Consider the following 15,982-nt stretch of genomic DNA (forward strand, 5'->3'; position numbering starts at 1 on the left):
AAAATAAAGCAATTGATGAAAAAATATCTCATTTCCATTAAAGAATATAAAATAAACTGATAACTATAGATTATCAGTTTATTTTATATTGCTATTTGTTATTAAAACTTGCCTGAGTTTCAGTGGAGATAGTGGTTAATTAGAAGACCCATTGGCAATGGAAAATGTCATTGCCAAATAAACATAACAAAAATTTCATCTAAATCCATTAGTTTCATTACATTTGAAAATGACTTTTTTTCTTGCAAAATGTGTTTTATAATATCTGAAAAGAAAACAATAGTGTTTCCAAAGTAGTCTTCAGGAAAATGAAGAGTTATTTGCCACAGTTATTACCACAATTTCAAGTTTCATTAGTATAAAATGATTGCTTAAATTTCCTTTATGACAATTACAAAAATTGAATGCAAACAGTTTCAATAATAAATTCACAAAATTCTTGGACACTGATCAAAACAATTTCTATAATATAAATACCAGATCTGGACTAATATTATTTTATGGCAATAAAGACAGTGGTGTGATTTAGCTGGATCTGGTTCGAGTGAACCGGTAAGTTAAATTTTTGGCTCACCCCGCCCCGCCCCACCCCTTCCTGCCCTGCCCCTTCCAGGAGTCCCCACGTGCTCCATATTGGCTCCCAGGTAAGTGCAGGGAGGCCTACTAGGCCCAAAACGGGGTGTGGGGGGATGTGGCATGCTCCCCCATTGCCCATTTTCGCTCCCAGGAGGCTTTAGGGAGGCCTCATAGGCCCAAAACAGGGTGTGGGGTATGTGTGGCGCCCCCCCACAGCCCATTTTCACTCCAGGAGGCTTCAGGAAGGCCTCCTAGGCCAAAATGGGGCACGGGCAGTGTGGTGTGGCCCCCTTGGTCCGTTTTTGCTCCCAGGGGGTGCAGGATGCCTGTTGTGGTCAGCCAGCAGCCTGCAGAGATGGCAGCGGAGTCGGGCAGCGATGAGGCTGAGGAAGAACATGGGCCAGTCCTGGAGGTTGGGGAAGGCCTGGATGAGGGCTCTGCGTCAGAGGCAGAGATGGGGCCAGGGCCATTGGAGAGTGATGTGAAGGCAGGAGTAGCTAAAGCAGAGAGGACAACTCGGGAGTAGGTCCAAGAGTAAGGTGACCAGACGTCCCGCTTTTTGCGGGACAGTCCCGCTTTTGAACAATTTGTCCAATTTTTAGAAAGAATGCACGGTGCAGTGGTGGGTTGCTCTCGGCTGCCTCCTGAGTCCCAGCTTATGGCTAGAGGGAAAAAAAACTGTTTAAACTCTTGCTGCGGGGCTTCAAAGGGCCATCCTACAGCTGATCAGTGTTAAAAGAAAACAAATGAGTAGACCGATGCCTGCAAAAATAGAAAAAACAGCCCCTTAAAGCTTCAGCATAGGTTAATTAGCACAAGTTGATTAGATCGGCTTTCCCGACTCTCAGCTGATTTGCTCTCAGCTGTTTTGCTCAGGGCTCTGGAGTTGCTAGCTGCAGAGTGCTGGAGATTTTTTTCCCCTAACTATGCTTTAAAAGCGAAACTGAAAGTAAAGCAGGGTGCAACGTGGCAAAATGAGGCAGAGAGAGATTTCTTTTTCTTTTTCCTCACCAAAAAAGGTAGGTGCAAAACTGCAAACAATGGGAAATTTAGGGCAAAAGAGGAGAGTTCGAGATTTTAAAACACAAAAGAAAAAAAGCTCTATTTAACTAGGGAATTGTAATAATTGAGATACTATTAATTGTATATTGTGTTGAAAGCAGAAATGGTTAAGTTGTGCTTTGGAGGAATATATGGGGGAAATTATTTGGTTTATTATTATTGGTAAATATAATTAATTGATTTGTAAGAAATTGGATTGTTCATATTGATTAATATACAAAAAGGATAGTTATATAACTAATTGATTTATATTAAAATGTTGAATTTGTATTAAACAACTGTATTACATAATTAACCAATGTGAGGATGGATATAAAAATAGATGACAATGGGAAGGGGTATAATATAGAATAGAAGGGAAAAATTGAATTTGATTAAGATTAGAGATGAGGATGAATGGTAATATTGGTTTTTTTAAAAAATAGATGAGGAATAAATATGGCAAAAAGGAAATATAGAAATTGTAAATTTAATGAAATGACTAAACACTGTTTAAATTTGTGAACCAGCCAAATATTCTGTTCAAAGAAAATACATTGTATGTGTGTTTCTAATTATTGCTATTTAGTCATATTTGTTCTCTTTTATTCTTTAAAGTTTAACAATTCATTCTTTATCTTAATATCTTTATATTTGTTTGGGGTTGGCTTTCTTCCCTTTTATCTTTTTTATTGTACAGCAATCTTTCTCCTCAAACCTACCAGCTCTCTCTTTTCTTTCCTTCTTACTTTCTCTTCCCCCCTCTTCTTCTCCTCCCTACTTCCTCTTCCTTTCTCCTTCTCCTCCTCTCTTCCTCCCTCTTTTACCCTCACTCCTACTCTAATTTCCCTTCCCTTCCTTCATCCCTCTCTATTGCTGTATCCTTTTATGCATATGGACTACTCAGAGGGCTGAAAAAGTTAGTTTTGACTGGTCTGGTCCTCACACTTTTGACAAGTCCTCGAATTTACGACTGTCCTCACATTTTACATTTTTGCCCTATCTTGTCATCATGGTGAAGAGAAGCAGTTGTGAAATGGTTGTTAAGAATGCTGCACGGGCATAAATGTGAGGATGGTCATAAGTATGAGGACCAGTCAAAAGTGCGAGGACCTGTCAGAAATGACTTTTTTCAGCCTTCTGGTTAGTCCTTTTGTGCATATGGACTACTCAGAGGGCTGAAAAAGTTATTTTTGACTGGTCCTCGCACTTTTGACCAGTCCTCAAACTTACGACTGTCCTCACATTTTACGTTTTTTGCCCTATCTTATCACCATGGTGAAGAGAAGCAGTTGTGAAATGAGTGACATGGTTGTTAAGAATGCTGCATGGTCATAAATGTGAGGATGGTCATAAGTGTGAGGACCAGTCAAAAGTGTGAGGACCTGTCAGAAATGACTTTTTTCTATACACATAGCCATGGCCACCCAGTCACATGACCAGCTAGCCATGCCCACACAGTCACATGACCTCCAAGCCACGCCCACAAAATGGTAGGTGTCCCTTTACCAATGTTAAAATCTGGTCACCTTATCCAAGAGATTATTGGCCCCTCCCATAAGGCTTAAAAGGCCAGCAACGGCTATTGGCCTCTTTGCCAAAAAACAACCATTGAGAGAATTGCTTCTTGTTTGGCTGTAGTTATTTCTTCTGTTCCTGAACTGTTGCCAAGAAAAGCCTTTGGCAGTTTGCCTAATTATCCCAAGGTCAGAGATTAACTAAAGACTGGTGTTTTAAGGACTTTGCTTTCATTTCATTTAGAATACGCTGAGAATGAGTTAATTCTCAGCTGTTTTAATAAAATCTGTTTGTTTTTTGGAACTGTTTTGCATTTAATATCAACCACGTGGGCCTGGGTCACAACAAGGCCGAGTGCTGCCTATCACACCCCTAGCCATACATACCATGGCCACGCCCACTCAGATGTTCATTAGTAGGCAGGGAGGCCTACTAGGCCCAAAATGGGGTGCAGGGGGCAATGCGTCCCCCCTGTTAAAGTTTTAAAGTTAGCTACATAGCCAGTTTCGGTTTTTTGCCAGAGAGATTTTTTTTTGGATTGGATTTCTTATTGATATGGGTAATTTGTTTTTCCTGGTTTTGGTGGTGATTAGTAATACATATAGTTTAATAACTCTATTGATTTCGAGCAAGAAAATGTTATAATGGTCTTCGGCAGTGTTACAGCCAGAGAATAGAATTTGCCAATCAAGAGATGAGAGGTCGGTGTCTATGTGATCATAGTTGGCTTTTTTGAAGTTGTAGTTGAGTATCCCTTTATTTGGGTGATTTTTGTAAGGGCGTATATTGAAACAAATGTCAATCATGTTGTGGTCACTGTAGGAAAAGGGTTCTTTTATTTGTAGTCCATAAATTGAGTTTAAGCTGTTGCAGAAGATGAGGTTGAGGCAGTTGTTGAGTCTAGTGTTGTTAGTTACTAGTTGATCTAGACCTAGATTTGTAACAACATTGTATAGGGTTGTACGGATGGGTTCAGTTGTACATTTGTTTTTTGTCCAATTAATAAGAGGTAGGTTGAGGTCACCAAGAAAGATGAGACGGTATGGGCAGGAGGCTGCCCATGTTAGTAGTGAAGTTAACTTGTTCGCATGTGCGATATCATAGGGGCTCTGTAACATAGTAAGAAGCGAAGTGTGGTGTTTAAGGACAGTTCACAGATGATAGCTTCCGGAAGAGCGAGTTCATGTGCAACTTGAATATTTTTTAGGTTTAGTGACTTTTTGTAGAAGATAGCTACTCCACCCTCTCTGCGAGTTTCACAATCAGACCAATAAACATGATAGTCTCTTACTGTGATAATGGAGTCAGGGAGGGATGCGTTTAGCCATGTTTCACAGACAAATAAGATGTCAAATGTAGCAGTATTCAGGCATTTTGTTTAAGATGCTTCTTGCATTTATTAATTTGCATTTGAGGTCAGTAGTGGTTGGTATTGAGGAAGTAAGGAGTGTGTGTCCCTAGTTTTGGATGTTGGTTGGGTGGATGTCTTGGAAGATGGATGGTTGGATGTTTTGGGTGATGGAGGGTTGGATGTTGGGGGATTGATTGTCTTACTTTTTATGCAGTCAGCACAATAGTCGATGTGTAGATTTGTGTTACCTAGGTCTTGGCGTCTTTTGAGTTCTGCACGGAGTTCATGGGAGCGGATCCATTGTAGTAAAGATAGGTCAGGCCATGATTGAAGTTTGTTGTGGTTGTGGTTGCATCTGGCATTGAATTTATAGTGTAAATGAACTTTCATTTGATGGTCTCATTTTTGCAGATGACTTTACAGAATCGTGAGGCCAATGAGCCATTGCTGTTCTTATATTCTGGGCCATCTCTGGATACTTCAGTGATTTCGATGGGAGAGATGGTTGGTGTGTGATGACTGCTAATGCTTTATTATGTTTCATATAACATATTAACCACTGCAAATCTGTTGAATTATTACATTCATATACACAATTGAAAAATAAGTAACTTCTTATCTAATTAATCCAAATTAATTGGACTTTTGCAGCTCAGATATAGTAACCAATCATTCCTCTTAAGTGATCTTGCCTCAAAGTGGCCATGGTGGAATCTCTAGCTTATTTAAAGAGAATGTTAACTGAAGTAGAAAATTTACTTGCTGAAAATAAATTAAATAATGTTGAATATACAATTGTAGAGATTTGATGCGAAAGTTTTACAAGACCAGAAACCACTTCAGTCTTGTGAATTATTATCATCTGTATAAGCATGTAAATGTTTACTCACTCATTCCACCAGACTGCAAAAACAAAGATGTGCTTTTGTTGTTCAGTCTTATTTAAGACTTGAATAGTAGGATTCCTGAACTTTTTTAGGTTGATTTTTATGAACACTTTGGATCTTTGCTTACATATTGCATAATTTTCTCATTTGAATTCTTGGAGTTGGTTTGGCTTCCTTTCTTTTTCAATGCTAATTTTGGAAATGTTGTTTGACTACATTTTTACTCATTAAAAATAAGCTGAATAAGGGTAAAGATTTTGAGATAGCTTTAAGAATAACAGCTAACACTTGAAACAGAAATCACAGAGTACAAGAATAAGGAAAACCTAAGAGCAATAGATTGCCTTGAAGATAAACTGAAGTGGCTGAAAAGTTAATTTCTGTAAAAATTTTTAAAAAGGAAGTGGTTTGTTTCTGACAGTGTGTTTCTACCAGTTTTTCATCAAACTAATTTCTTAACTCACTCAGAACCAATGACACCTACCTCAATCCTATAAATAACTGTTCTTTATTATTGTATGATTTATGGAATTATATACAAGCACAATTCATACCAATTTCTTACATTAATCTGAAATAATTTAAATTCATATTATACTAAACTAGAGTATGTTTTATCAGATGTTTATAAATCAAGCCATAATGTAGCTTTTTCAATTTTGTCTCCATCATTCATGAGTTATAAATTCTGAAACAATAACTTATTGTTTTCTCTTTAAGGAAAATGCATTCAACGAATCACTATTAAAACAAACCATAGTTCAATGCTATCTGAACTCAGTCAATGAGCATTCTATTGACATTTTTCAAATTGCATATTTACCCTACTCTTTCTTCATCAAACAACATTCTTGCTTTTGTTTTGTCTCTTATTTTATCCTAATGCAATAATTATTAGACATGCCCACTATGCCTTGAATACATTAACAGTCTTCCAAATCCTCCAAATGTATTGATTATTACTCCCATCATTCCCAACTGTATATGAAGAATATAAGATTTGGGAAGGATGCATGGGATTTAGCTGGTTAATTGAATTTATTGTTTACTGTTAATATTTACTGTGGTAAATATCACAGAAATGTGCTTTATCAGAGAAAACTTTTAAAAGAAAAGGCTTTTCTTAAATTAATGAAATAATTTACGCTCACTGTACTCATTTTTAATATGTTAAAAATGCTATCAAAGTTAGAGGTACTGTAACTCTGCTGTACAACAGAGTAAAGCTGTTTATCTCATCTGGTGGTATGTGGTAGGAATTAAAGCAGGAATGGATGCAGCATTGTACTGGAAGAGAAGATGGGTCAGTTGGCATGAAAATCTGTCAAACATGCTGTTTAGGGTTTTTTACTTGGGAAAAAGCTGTGATTTGAATGCTCAATACAAACATCAAGATTAATGAGTTGACGTTTCTCTAATCTTGAAAAAAAAGAAAAGCTTGGCACTATGGGACATATATGTGTCAAAATTGGAAAATTGAGTAATTTTGCCTGTATTTTTTGGATGAACAGTAATAGGTAGAAGCCATATTTTTCTTTGATCTTCCTTTGCATTTCTGAGAAACTGAAAAATATATTGCAGGAAAGGAAATACTTACGCAGCCATTTGTTGCCATTTGCTATAGACACTTCTAATTTTTCAGAACACTAACAGTAGGTGTTTATGAGTGGCACCTGACACGTGGCTTTGCAGAAATTTTTTTCAAAATACCTTGTAGGTTACATAAACTTGAGAAAATGATGCTTTAGATTGATATCATCACTTCATGTGATTGGTTTATCCTTTCTGTGATCTGTGCCTTGGACTGCCACCCACACCTTTGCAAAATTTCCCTCAAATACACAAATGAGCAAAGTGATAATCATTTAAAGTTGCACTGTTTGGTTAAAAATATGGACTTGAAATCACACTACATAAATTTGTGACATGACTGCATTTAACTATGGAATAACTTTTTCTCCAGTTTTTTTTTTAAAGTATTGTAATTGGTGCGTTGATGTCTATCCCATTGTATCTTTGAAGGTCTCAAGAGGTAGTGTATCTGGCCCGTTTTGGCTTGTAAACCTAGCAGAATCTGATTAAGATGGGTGGCTGCTAGGAAGTACAGATTTTTTTCAGCGAAGCAAGAAGTTGAAAACATCCTGTGAAGATGGCAATAACAAACCACTTCTATACTGTTGTTAAGGAAATGATGAGGTTGTGTCCATAAAGCCACCAAGACTCAAGCTTGATTCAAGAGTATCCCATTATACCTTCTAAACCTGGGCATATGTAGATTAAAAAGAATAGTAACTTATGGATGCAGACTGAAGGGATCTTTAAAGTTTGATAAAAGAAGAAAAAAAAAGAAAAGGATAATTTCATGAAAACCATACACACACCAACAGCAAATTGGCACATGCTAAGAACCATAGCATCATCACCTCTTAATTGTCTTCTCTCATTGTCTGAAAATAGAAAACTTGAAGTTATGAATATTGAAGATGGAATTCCTGCATTAATTCATTGCATCTTTTATTCTATGAACCACTAGAGGTATAATTATATTAAACAAAGAATATTCGTTTGGTTTTTGTTCATCTTTTCTGTAGTTAAAGGTTGACTCTGATGTTTTTAGAATGTTTCCTTCAGATTTTTCCTAGATTTCTTCCTTTTCCTTTTTTTCACCTGCAAGATCAGATGAAGGTCTCTCATTGTCTAATTGTCTAATTTCCTTGGTAACTTTATTAAGATGCATCTGTCTCTTGATTTTAATCACACAAAGTATGTTCTGCTAAGTACATCCAAAATGCATGAATGAACTGGAGGATGCTGACCAAAATCACCTCAATTTTCTCTGCAATAGATTACTTCCAATCCAAGAAACAGCAGGTGGAATAGAATTTAGAGAACAGAAATACGCTCCATAAATATGCAAAACTTTTTGTATCTTCAGTACTACTGTTAACAAAGGTAACAGAAATAGATAGGAAAGGCACGATTTTAATTTTGTTCTTTCGTTCTGTTTTTTTCCCTTGTGTCCGAAATGTTTTTTTTTCCTTTCTCAATTTTATCTTTCCTTTGTAAAATTGAAACATACACATATAATTGGCTGCAGATATCAGTTCCTTGTAGAGTGAGAATAGAGAAACATAAATGGCTTTGCATATATGGACACATATATGGACATCTCCCAGACAACTTTTGTTTAGTTTTCCTTTCATTCTACATTGCAGTGAGGGAGGAAGAACATCTATGATTGTCAACTTCTGTCTTAATCTTATGGTTGAAGAACTGAATATTATAACTGGAGAAATATGAATTCTGTTCTCTGCACCATTGCTTATCATGGATTTCCCCAGTTTCTTCTAATTTTTGTAAATATTGATGAGCTAAACATTGTATTTAAGCACTGGTTTTCCCTTTAGTACATACATTTACATATTCATATGTATCCTATCCTGTATGGGAATTCAGAATAACAGTTCAATTACAAAAATGGTTAACTATGGTCAGAGAGATGGGTTGAAGAATGGTCACTGATTCAGAAAAGGAGTCAGTTATGGTTCAATATGCAAGACAGCACATAAATTAATAAGCCTTACAGAAATATGCTATTTTCAAACATAATCTGTATACTCTTGGCTATAGCTATTTTGTTTTACTCATGGCAGCTTTAGCCTCAAGGCCAGTGGTGGGATTCAGCCAGTTTGCACCACTTTGGGAGAACCGGTTGTTAAGTTTCTGAGCAGTTTGGCAAACTGGTTGTTGGAAGAAATCATTAGGGCAGAGAACCGGTTGTTAAATTACTTGAATCCCACCACTGCTCAAGGCCCCTCAAACAAGCTTCAAAATAGCCAGGTAAGATGGTCTTTCTGAGTTCTGAAAACTAGTCTGAACCAATGAAAGTTTCTGGAGAAGGCATAAATCAGAATGATGAAGAATGCATCACTATAATCAGACCTGGAAGTTAACAGCACATTAAATATCATTTTAAACTTATTGACAATGGTTATAAAAGCTAACGATATGTGCTCAACATATTATGGGAAAAGATGCAACTTATAGTGGAAAGTCTGCTACTCCTTTTTTGAGCAGTATCCATTTTAGTACAAAAAGAATTACCTCTACACAACAGTTGCAAAAGCACAGCAAGTCTGTTAAATCAACTGTATTACATATGGATAACAAACTATGTGTAAGTCAATGTGTTCTTCTAAAGCTACATGTAAAAGTAAAAACTAAACAAGCAATAAACCTTCTTATCATAATTGGGAGGAGGGTAGGGAATGTAGCCACATATTTGAGGTTTAAGTAATACAATTTGAAAACTGGTAATTTTCAGGTTTCGGTAATCTTTTTTAAGAAAGAAAGAAAACAGCTTTTCAATGTCATTGTTGATGAATCTGGCAACACTTTCCTGTATTAAAATCACTATAGCAGAAATTTTAGTTTTACTTTATATAGCTGTTGTCTTACACGCAAAGTAAACCAAGAAGAATTAAAGCCAGTGTTCTCTCTGTTGGAAAAATAATTCCAAAGTCCAAGCCTCCCTTTAAGTCAAGCTTGGCAGTCAAAAATAGAGTCCAAACATTTTTTAGTTTCAACACTTCCTTGCCATATGAACTGTCTAAAAATTTCAAACAGATTTTATTATTATCCCACACTCAACATGTTTGGATTCCTGCTTAATGATGAATTTGTTGAGAAGCCTCAGAGGACTGGATGTTTTTCACTGGCTTCCTTCTATAATTGGACAATGCATCAACTATTATATATGCAACTATTTAAAAGGAGATGTAAAAATAATAGTAAATAGGCATTTGAAAAGTGAACTACCTGTCAGAATTGCACTTATATACACTATAAGAGTGGTGTTAATATTTATTGGATTAAATTTTCTACTTTATTACTTTCTGCATCATAACCAGATGAGAAAGCACCCATGACAAATGTTGTTAACACTCTTTGTGAGAACAGGTATTAAGTGTTGACACTGCAGAACTGCTAGATTTCTTGGGGCATATCCACATGCATTATTCTAGTAACTTGTTGTATACAAACTTGGGTTAATATTATAATTTTGTTTACCTTGAATCATGAATAAAATATCTAGGCATACATATCCACAGGATACAATTAAAAATATTAGAAATATCAATGAAAACATCTTAGTAGAGTGATCATAATTAATAAATGCAATATATTGATTAAATATTCAACATCAGTATTAAAAAGTGTCTTCCTGAAACACTTATTTCTTGTTCCATTACAGATTTCAATGGCTTATTAATTAGACTTAATAGCTACTAACAAGTTTTAAATTCCCACTGATATAAATTTGCACAATAAATTCAAGCTAAAAGATATTTCTCATGTGAAAATGTATGTTTCTTATAAAAGCAAGCAAGTTTAAACTCTTAGTTTAATAAGTATTTCTCTGTTGTTTGATGAAGATATAAGTTAATTCTCTAAGTTAAAAAAACCCTGCATATAGAAAAAAACAGTATTTTCATAGGTCAAGGAAAAAGAAAAGAATTATAGGACCCCTTGAATCGCTAAAAGGAATCACTAAAAAGCATGTGAAACCATAGATAAAAATAACAGAAAAAAACCCCATTGAAATAAATTTAATTAATAAAATAAATAAATTTCCCATCTCACCATCAGAGGATTTTAGGTGGTTTACAAACAAGATAAAAATGACAATATAAAACATTAAAATAATAAATTACAACATTAAAATGAACAAACATGGCTTAGGATGGAAGCAATATACAACAGGGTAGAGATAGTATCTTCTTTAGTAACCATTGCCCACTATATAATGCCCCATCAGGACCCCCGGCCAATTGGGAGAAATTAAATCAAAGAATTAAATAATTTAGAATAATGTCTTCAAATGTTAAGCAAAAGCTAAAAAATAAATTATGAAAATAAATTATATTACTGTGTGGGGACTTCCAAGAAGGGCTGGAAAGGATGGGTAGCAGAAGTGTCACATTGATGGATGGGGGCTTGACCTCCTTTACTGCCTGGGATGGCAACTGTAGGACCTGAATGGTCATTCTTTTCCTTTTTTACCCTTCCCATATCAGCAGGAAGGCAAATTTTGCTGGCTGGCAACTGTGTCAACTGGTCTACCATACCTAACAAAGAGGTTTGTTCCTTCTTCAGTATTCCCATACTACTCTTTTGTTTCCTCAATGGTTTGCACAAATGGATATCTTCACAGCCCCTTTCCATAATATTACCTTTGAGTAGCCTTTCTTTTTCCCCTTATTGTAGCATCATTGTTCTAATGCCATGTTAATCAAAGCAAGAATGGTGTGAAGCGTGGTGGCTTAAGTGATTAGGACACTGGGCTGATGATCAGCAGGCTTGCATTCGAGACTTGGTTGCTGCTGCAGGACAGGTTGAGTTCCCATCACACATTTCAGTTCCTGCCAACCCAGCAGTTTGAAAGCGGGTGACCACAAATAGATAGATGGATACTACTTCAGTGGGAAACTTAATGGGAACATGAAAGGAGCCTCCAACAGGGCATTCCTTGGGCATCAATGAACCTTTCAACCTGGAAGCACTTCAGTACACTCAATATGAATATAGGAGTAGTAGCAAGAATGGAACAGTCATTCTTTAGTTCTGAACTTTCTGAAAGGAACCAATGACTTTTTAAAAATGGAGATGCATGTATATGAGGAATCTGAGAACTAAACTATGATAAGATTTATGGGATTTATATAGGAAAGCTGAATTGGCTCAGATAGTTTAAGGACGCAAACTGGTATCACCTGCCCAAGTTTTCCCTTTAATTGAATTTATTGAAGAGAGTTCATGAATGATTACTGATACACTTCGTGATGTTAGACTATTTTGTTGATAAACTAAATGAAACAAAATCCAAATATTGATGCTATTTATTCATTTAGAGTCTCTTTATATATCAGTGGGATTGGCGTACATTTCTGATAATGTTCACTGCCTAATACGTAGAAAACCTCAGAAAATCTGAAAGGGGAATTTTGTAGATAACTGTAGAGTTCTTACAATTACAATGTAATCTTGTAAATTTGTTTTGTCTCTGAAAATCTAACACAACATGTGTCTTTTAACAATCTTCTCTATGACCAACAGCTTCTATTCCAAAAGTAGTTTTAAGTTTCTTTAAGAGGGTTAAGGTTGGGGTAGCCTCTAGTGGCAGTTTTCACTTAGCATGAACTAGAAACAGGAAAAACCTGGAGAAAATACTTAAAAGTGTAGAGCTGCATTTTAGATGAATGTTTTATAGTTTATATTTCAAAGGGAATGTAAAAGATATGTCAATATATAGAATACATCAGTGTACATTTATCTCACCCATGAAATCAGTGAATTTACAGTATTATGATAAGAATCATGCATTATAGTTACATAAATCAAAAGAATTTTAGTTAGGAATATCCGAAGAACTAAAATAAGATGTAAATAAATAAAATAATAATTGTTATGTTTTTTTATTTAAGAGTTTTTAATGTATTGTTGAATTTATTAAATAAATCTGATGTTTTTCCCTTCATTTATAGAAAAATGAAGGGAAATGTTAATGTTGATAGCATTGTGCTAGTTATGTTATAGGGCTAACTTAAAGTGAATTAAAATTATTTTCCAGTATGTCTTTCATTTCCTTTCATATAATAGAAGTTGTATTTATGGATCATTCTCATTATCACTGTAAGGATATCAACTAAACCACATTTGACAAATAAAGTAATACCTTGCCTAGTATGTTGATCAGCTATAAATGAAATATCTTGATGAAAAGATGACCCATTTTTAGTTAAACATTATTTAAATATGCCACCCTATCTCATTATAGTCAGACTTTTTTTGGAAGTATTTCTTGTTTTTATGAAACTAAAATGCTTCAGAATGGTTTAATTTCTCAAGTGTCCAGCAATCTATTATTAGGATGGCTAATAGTTTTCTCTCTCTTTTTTTTTAATGTGGCTGTTTAAGAATTGGGTTCAATGAGATCCTCCCATGCTATGCATGGGGATGTATTACAAAATGTATTAAATGTTTAGCCTAACACTTCATTATAGAATGTTAACACCAGTCTTTTTTCAATTATAATATTTAATAATAACAACCATGACATTTCCCCCAATCTAATTATATACATAATCATTACATTGTGCAAACTGTTGTTCTGTAGTGTCATGTGTTTATAATACATTCATATGCATGAAATGTATGTTTTAAAATATTACAACTATTTAATTGATGCTCTAGTTAAAATAGTGATTTTTTTTACTATTTCATTTCATTATGTAGCTAATACATAAAACAATAAAACACCCATCATAGTAGAAAAATGGATCGAAAAACAGGAACAAATGCTTGGCTAATTTCAAGAAATTATAAATAATTGTTCTAATCCTGGAACTGAAGCAAAATTTTTGTAGACAAGATGTAAGTTGTCATTAACCACAGGATGTATACAAATTATATTTGGGAAAATACACAGCCTTTCAAAAGTATTATGGGAATCATTTGAGGAGCAGATTAAGCAGTGACATCTCACTGTTAATAAAATATATTTGGAACAGTAATCAAGTTATATAAATGTATGCAGTAAGATTTTAGTGTCAATGGTATATAAGCTAGATATTTTCATTCCCTAATGTTGTCATAGGGAATTCATCAGTCCACTATGTAAAATGATTGGGAACAATCCAAGATGAGTAACTACCTAGTAGTTGGGAAAGCATTCCAATGGATGGAAAAACATTATTTAGCTGATATGCAAACCAGAAGAAGAGTGAAAGAATGAGACTAAGGTTAAACCTAAATTGGATAAATAAGTAAATAAAAATATTGATTCTTCAAAAGGATCTGTGTTCAGGTTTGGAAATAGAAAGCACAAACCAAGGAGGGAAGCAACATAGAAATAAGGAGAAATTTCCTGACAGTGAGAACAATAAACCAGTGAAAGTTATGGGTTCAGAAGTTATGGGTACTGGAAGCTTTAGAAAAAGCTTCAGTCATTTGTCTGAAATAGTGTAGAGTCCCCTGCTTGAGCAGTGGGTTTCATTTCACTGGTGAAAGAAGTCAAATGAGTTTTGATCTCTTATAAAAATACAAAATGATAGTTTTAAATTTTTTAGTAATGGAAAACAGAAGAGTATCTGCTGGACAGGCTTCATAAACAGCTACAAAATGTAATTGTGAAATGGGCAAGTAAAGTTCTATATTACTGTTGGCAAAGCATAATTCACAAGTATTTATAAAGATCAGTAAATAACAGCCACTCGTAGTATAGTTATCATTCATTAAAAAGGTAAAGATAAATAAGGATAGTACAGAGTATCCTGAAGGAAAGAAGAATGAAAAGAGATGGAAAATAACATAAGAACAACCAGTGCTTTGTAATTGTGTCAGTGTATAAGAATTTATGAACTGAATACTGTGTTTCCCTGAAAATAAGACACGATCGTCAGAACCTTTTTAAAAATCTTTTTTAAAGCAGCTTTTTACTATCTATTGACCCGAACCGGTAGTAAAAAAAATGCTTAAAAAGTAAAAAAAAAAAGAAAAAAAGGTTCCGATGATCACACATCGCTTAGCTGATCATCAGAACTTTTTTTTTACCTTTTTTTTACTACCAGTTCGGCAAACCGGTAGCATTTTTTACTACCGGTTCACGTGAACCAGCCCAAACTGGTAGCATTTCACCCCTGGGATAAGGTGTATTGTATTTGTCCACAAAATATCTGAACCTGAGGCAATCTTGTAAAAAATTAGGTCCCAAATACATAGGGCCTTTCCAAACCATCTGGATCATAAATCTAGTAATGATGGAGCTGAAGTTGCCAAAAAGCCTCAGGTGGGTTCATCTGGTATTTCATTGTAGTCTTTTAAACCCCTTTTGAGACTCTGGGTTGAGACCAGTCAGAGCACCACCTCCTCTTCCCATCCTAGTTAAGGGATAGGAGCACTATGAGATCAAAAAAAAATATTGATTCCAGTTATAAGGGAAAGTTACAATATCTAGTACTGTGGAAAGGCTACTTGTTGGTGGATACTGAGTGGGTGGCTGTTCCAGATGTCAGGGCAGCAAGGTTGGTTAAGACATTTCACACTAGGTACTGTCAATGGTCCCAGTAGGGAATGCAGTAGTAGTTGGTTTGTAAGTAATAATATGTATATATGTTTATTATTGTTTCAGATCTACCCTTCTTCTGTGGGATCAGCATGTCAAGACTGATTGTCACTTTCACCTACATTTTTTCTTCACTCGCAGCTTGACAATAACAGGGGGGGGGGGTAGATGGAATGCAAGGGAGGGAGAATGGTATTCAAGCATCCATTGGCACCTTGGGACATTGCTGGCACCCCAAGGACACACCAGATAGATATCCGAGCTGGGCTGTTTCCCATAATAAAATGAATAAAAATGATTGGTGGATGTTTTGGACTGTGGGTGGCCCATGGGGAAGAGGGGGACTTAACTATGCTTTTACCTGGGAAAGGCAAAGCTGGTTTTGCTTCTTCTGTACCAATGTGGTTTATTCAGTAAAATTTTATACTCCAGGTAAAATAATGTCCCAGGAATTCCTTTTCTAGATTCGCCAATGTCATTATCTTA

General features: G+C 35.3%; 1 pseudogene; it reads right to left on the reverse strand.

Annotated features, from left to right (window-relative positions):
* Window positions 1-3,627: 3,627 nt before the first annotated feature.
* Window positions 3,628-8,110, reverse strand: LOC148113510 (uncharacterized; annotated as a pseudogene).
* Between the last annotated feature and the right edge of the window lie 7,872 nt (window positions 8,111-15,982).

Source organism: Pantherophis guttatus, chromosome 5 (genome assembly GCF_059756535.1).
Source record: "Pantherophis guttatus breed Tessera chromosome 5, ASM5975653v1, whole genome shotgun sequence".
In the NCBI taxonomy this organism is placed as follows: domain Eukaryota; kingdom Metazoa; phylum Chordata; class Lepidosauria; order Squamata; family Colubridae; genus Pantherophis; species Pantherophis guttatus.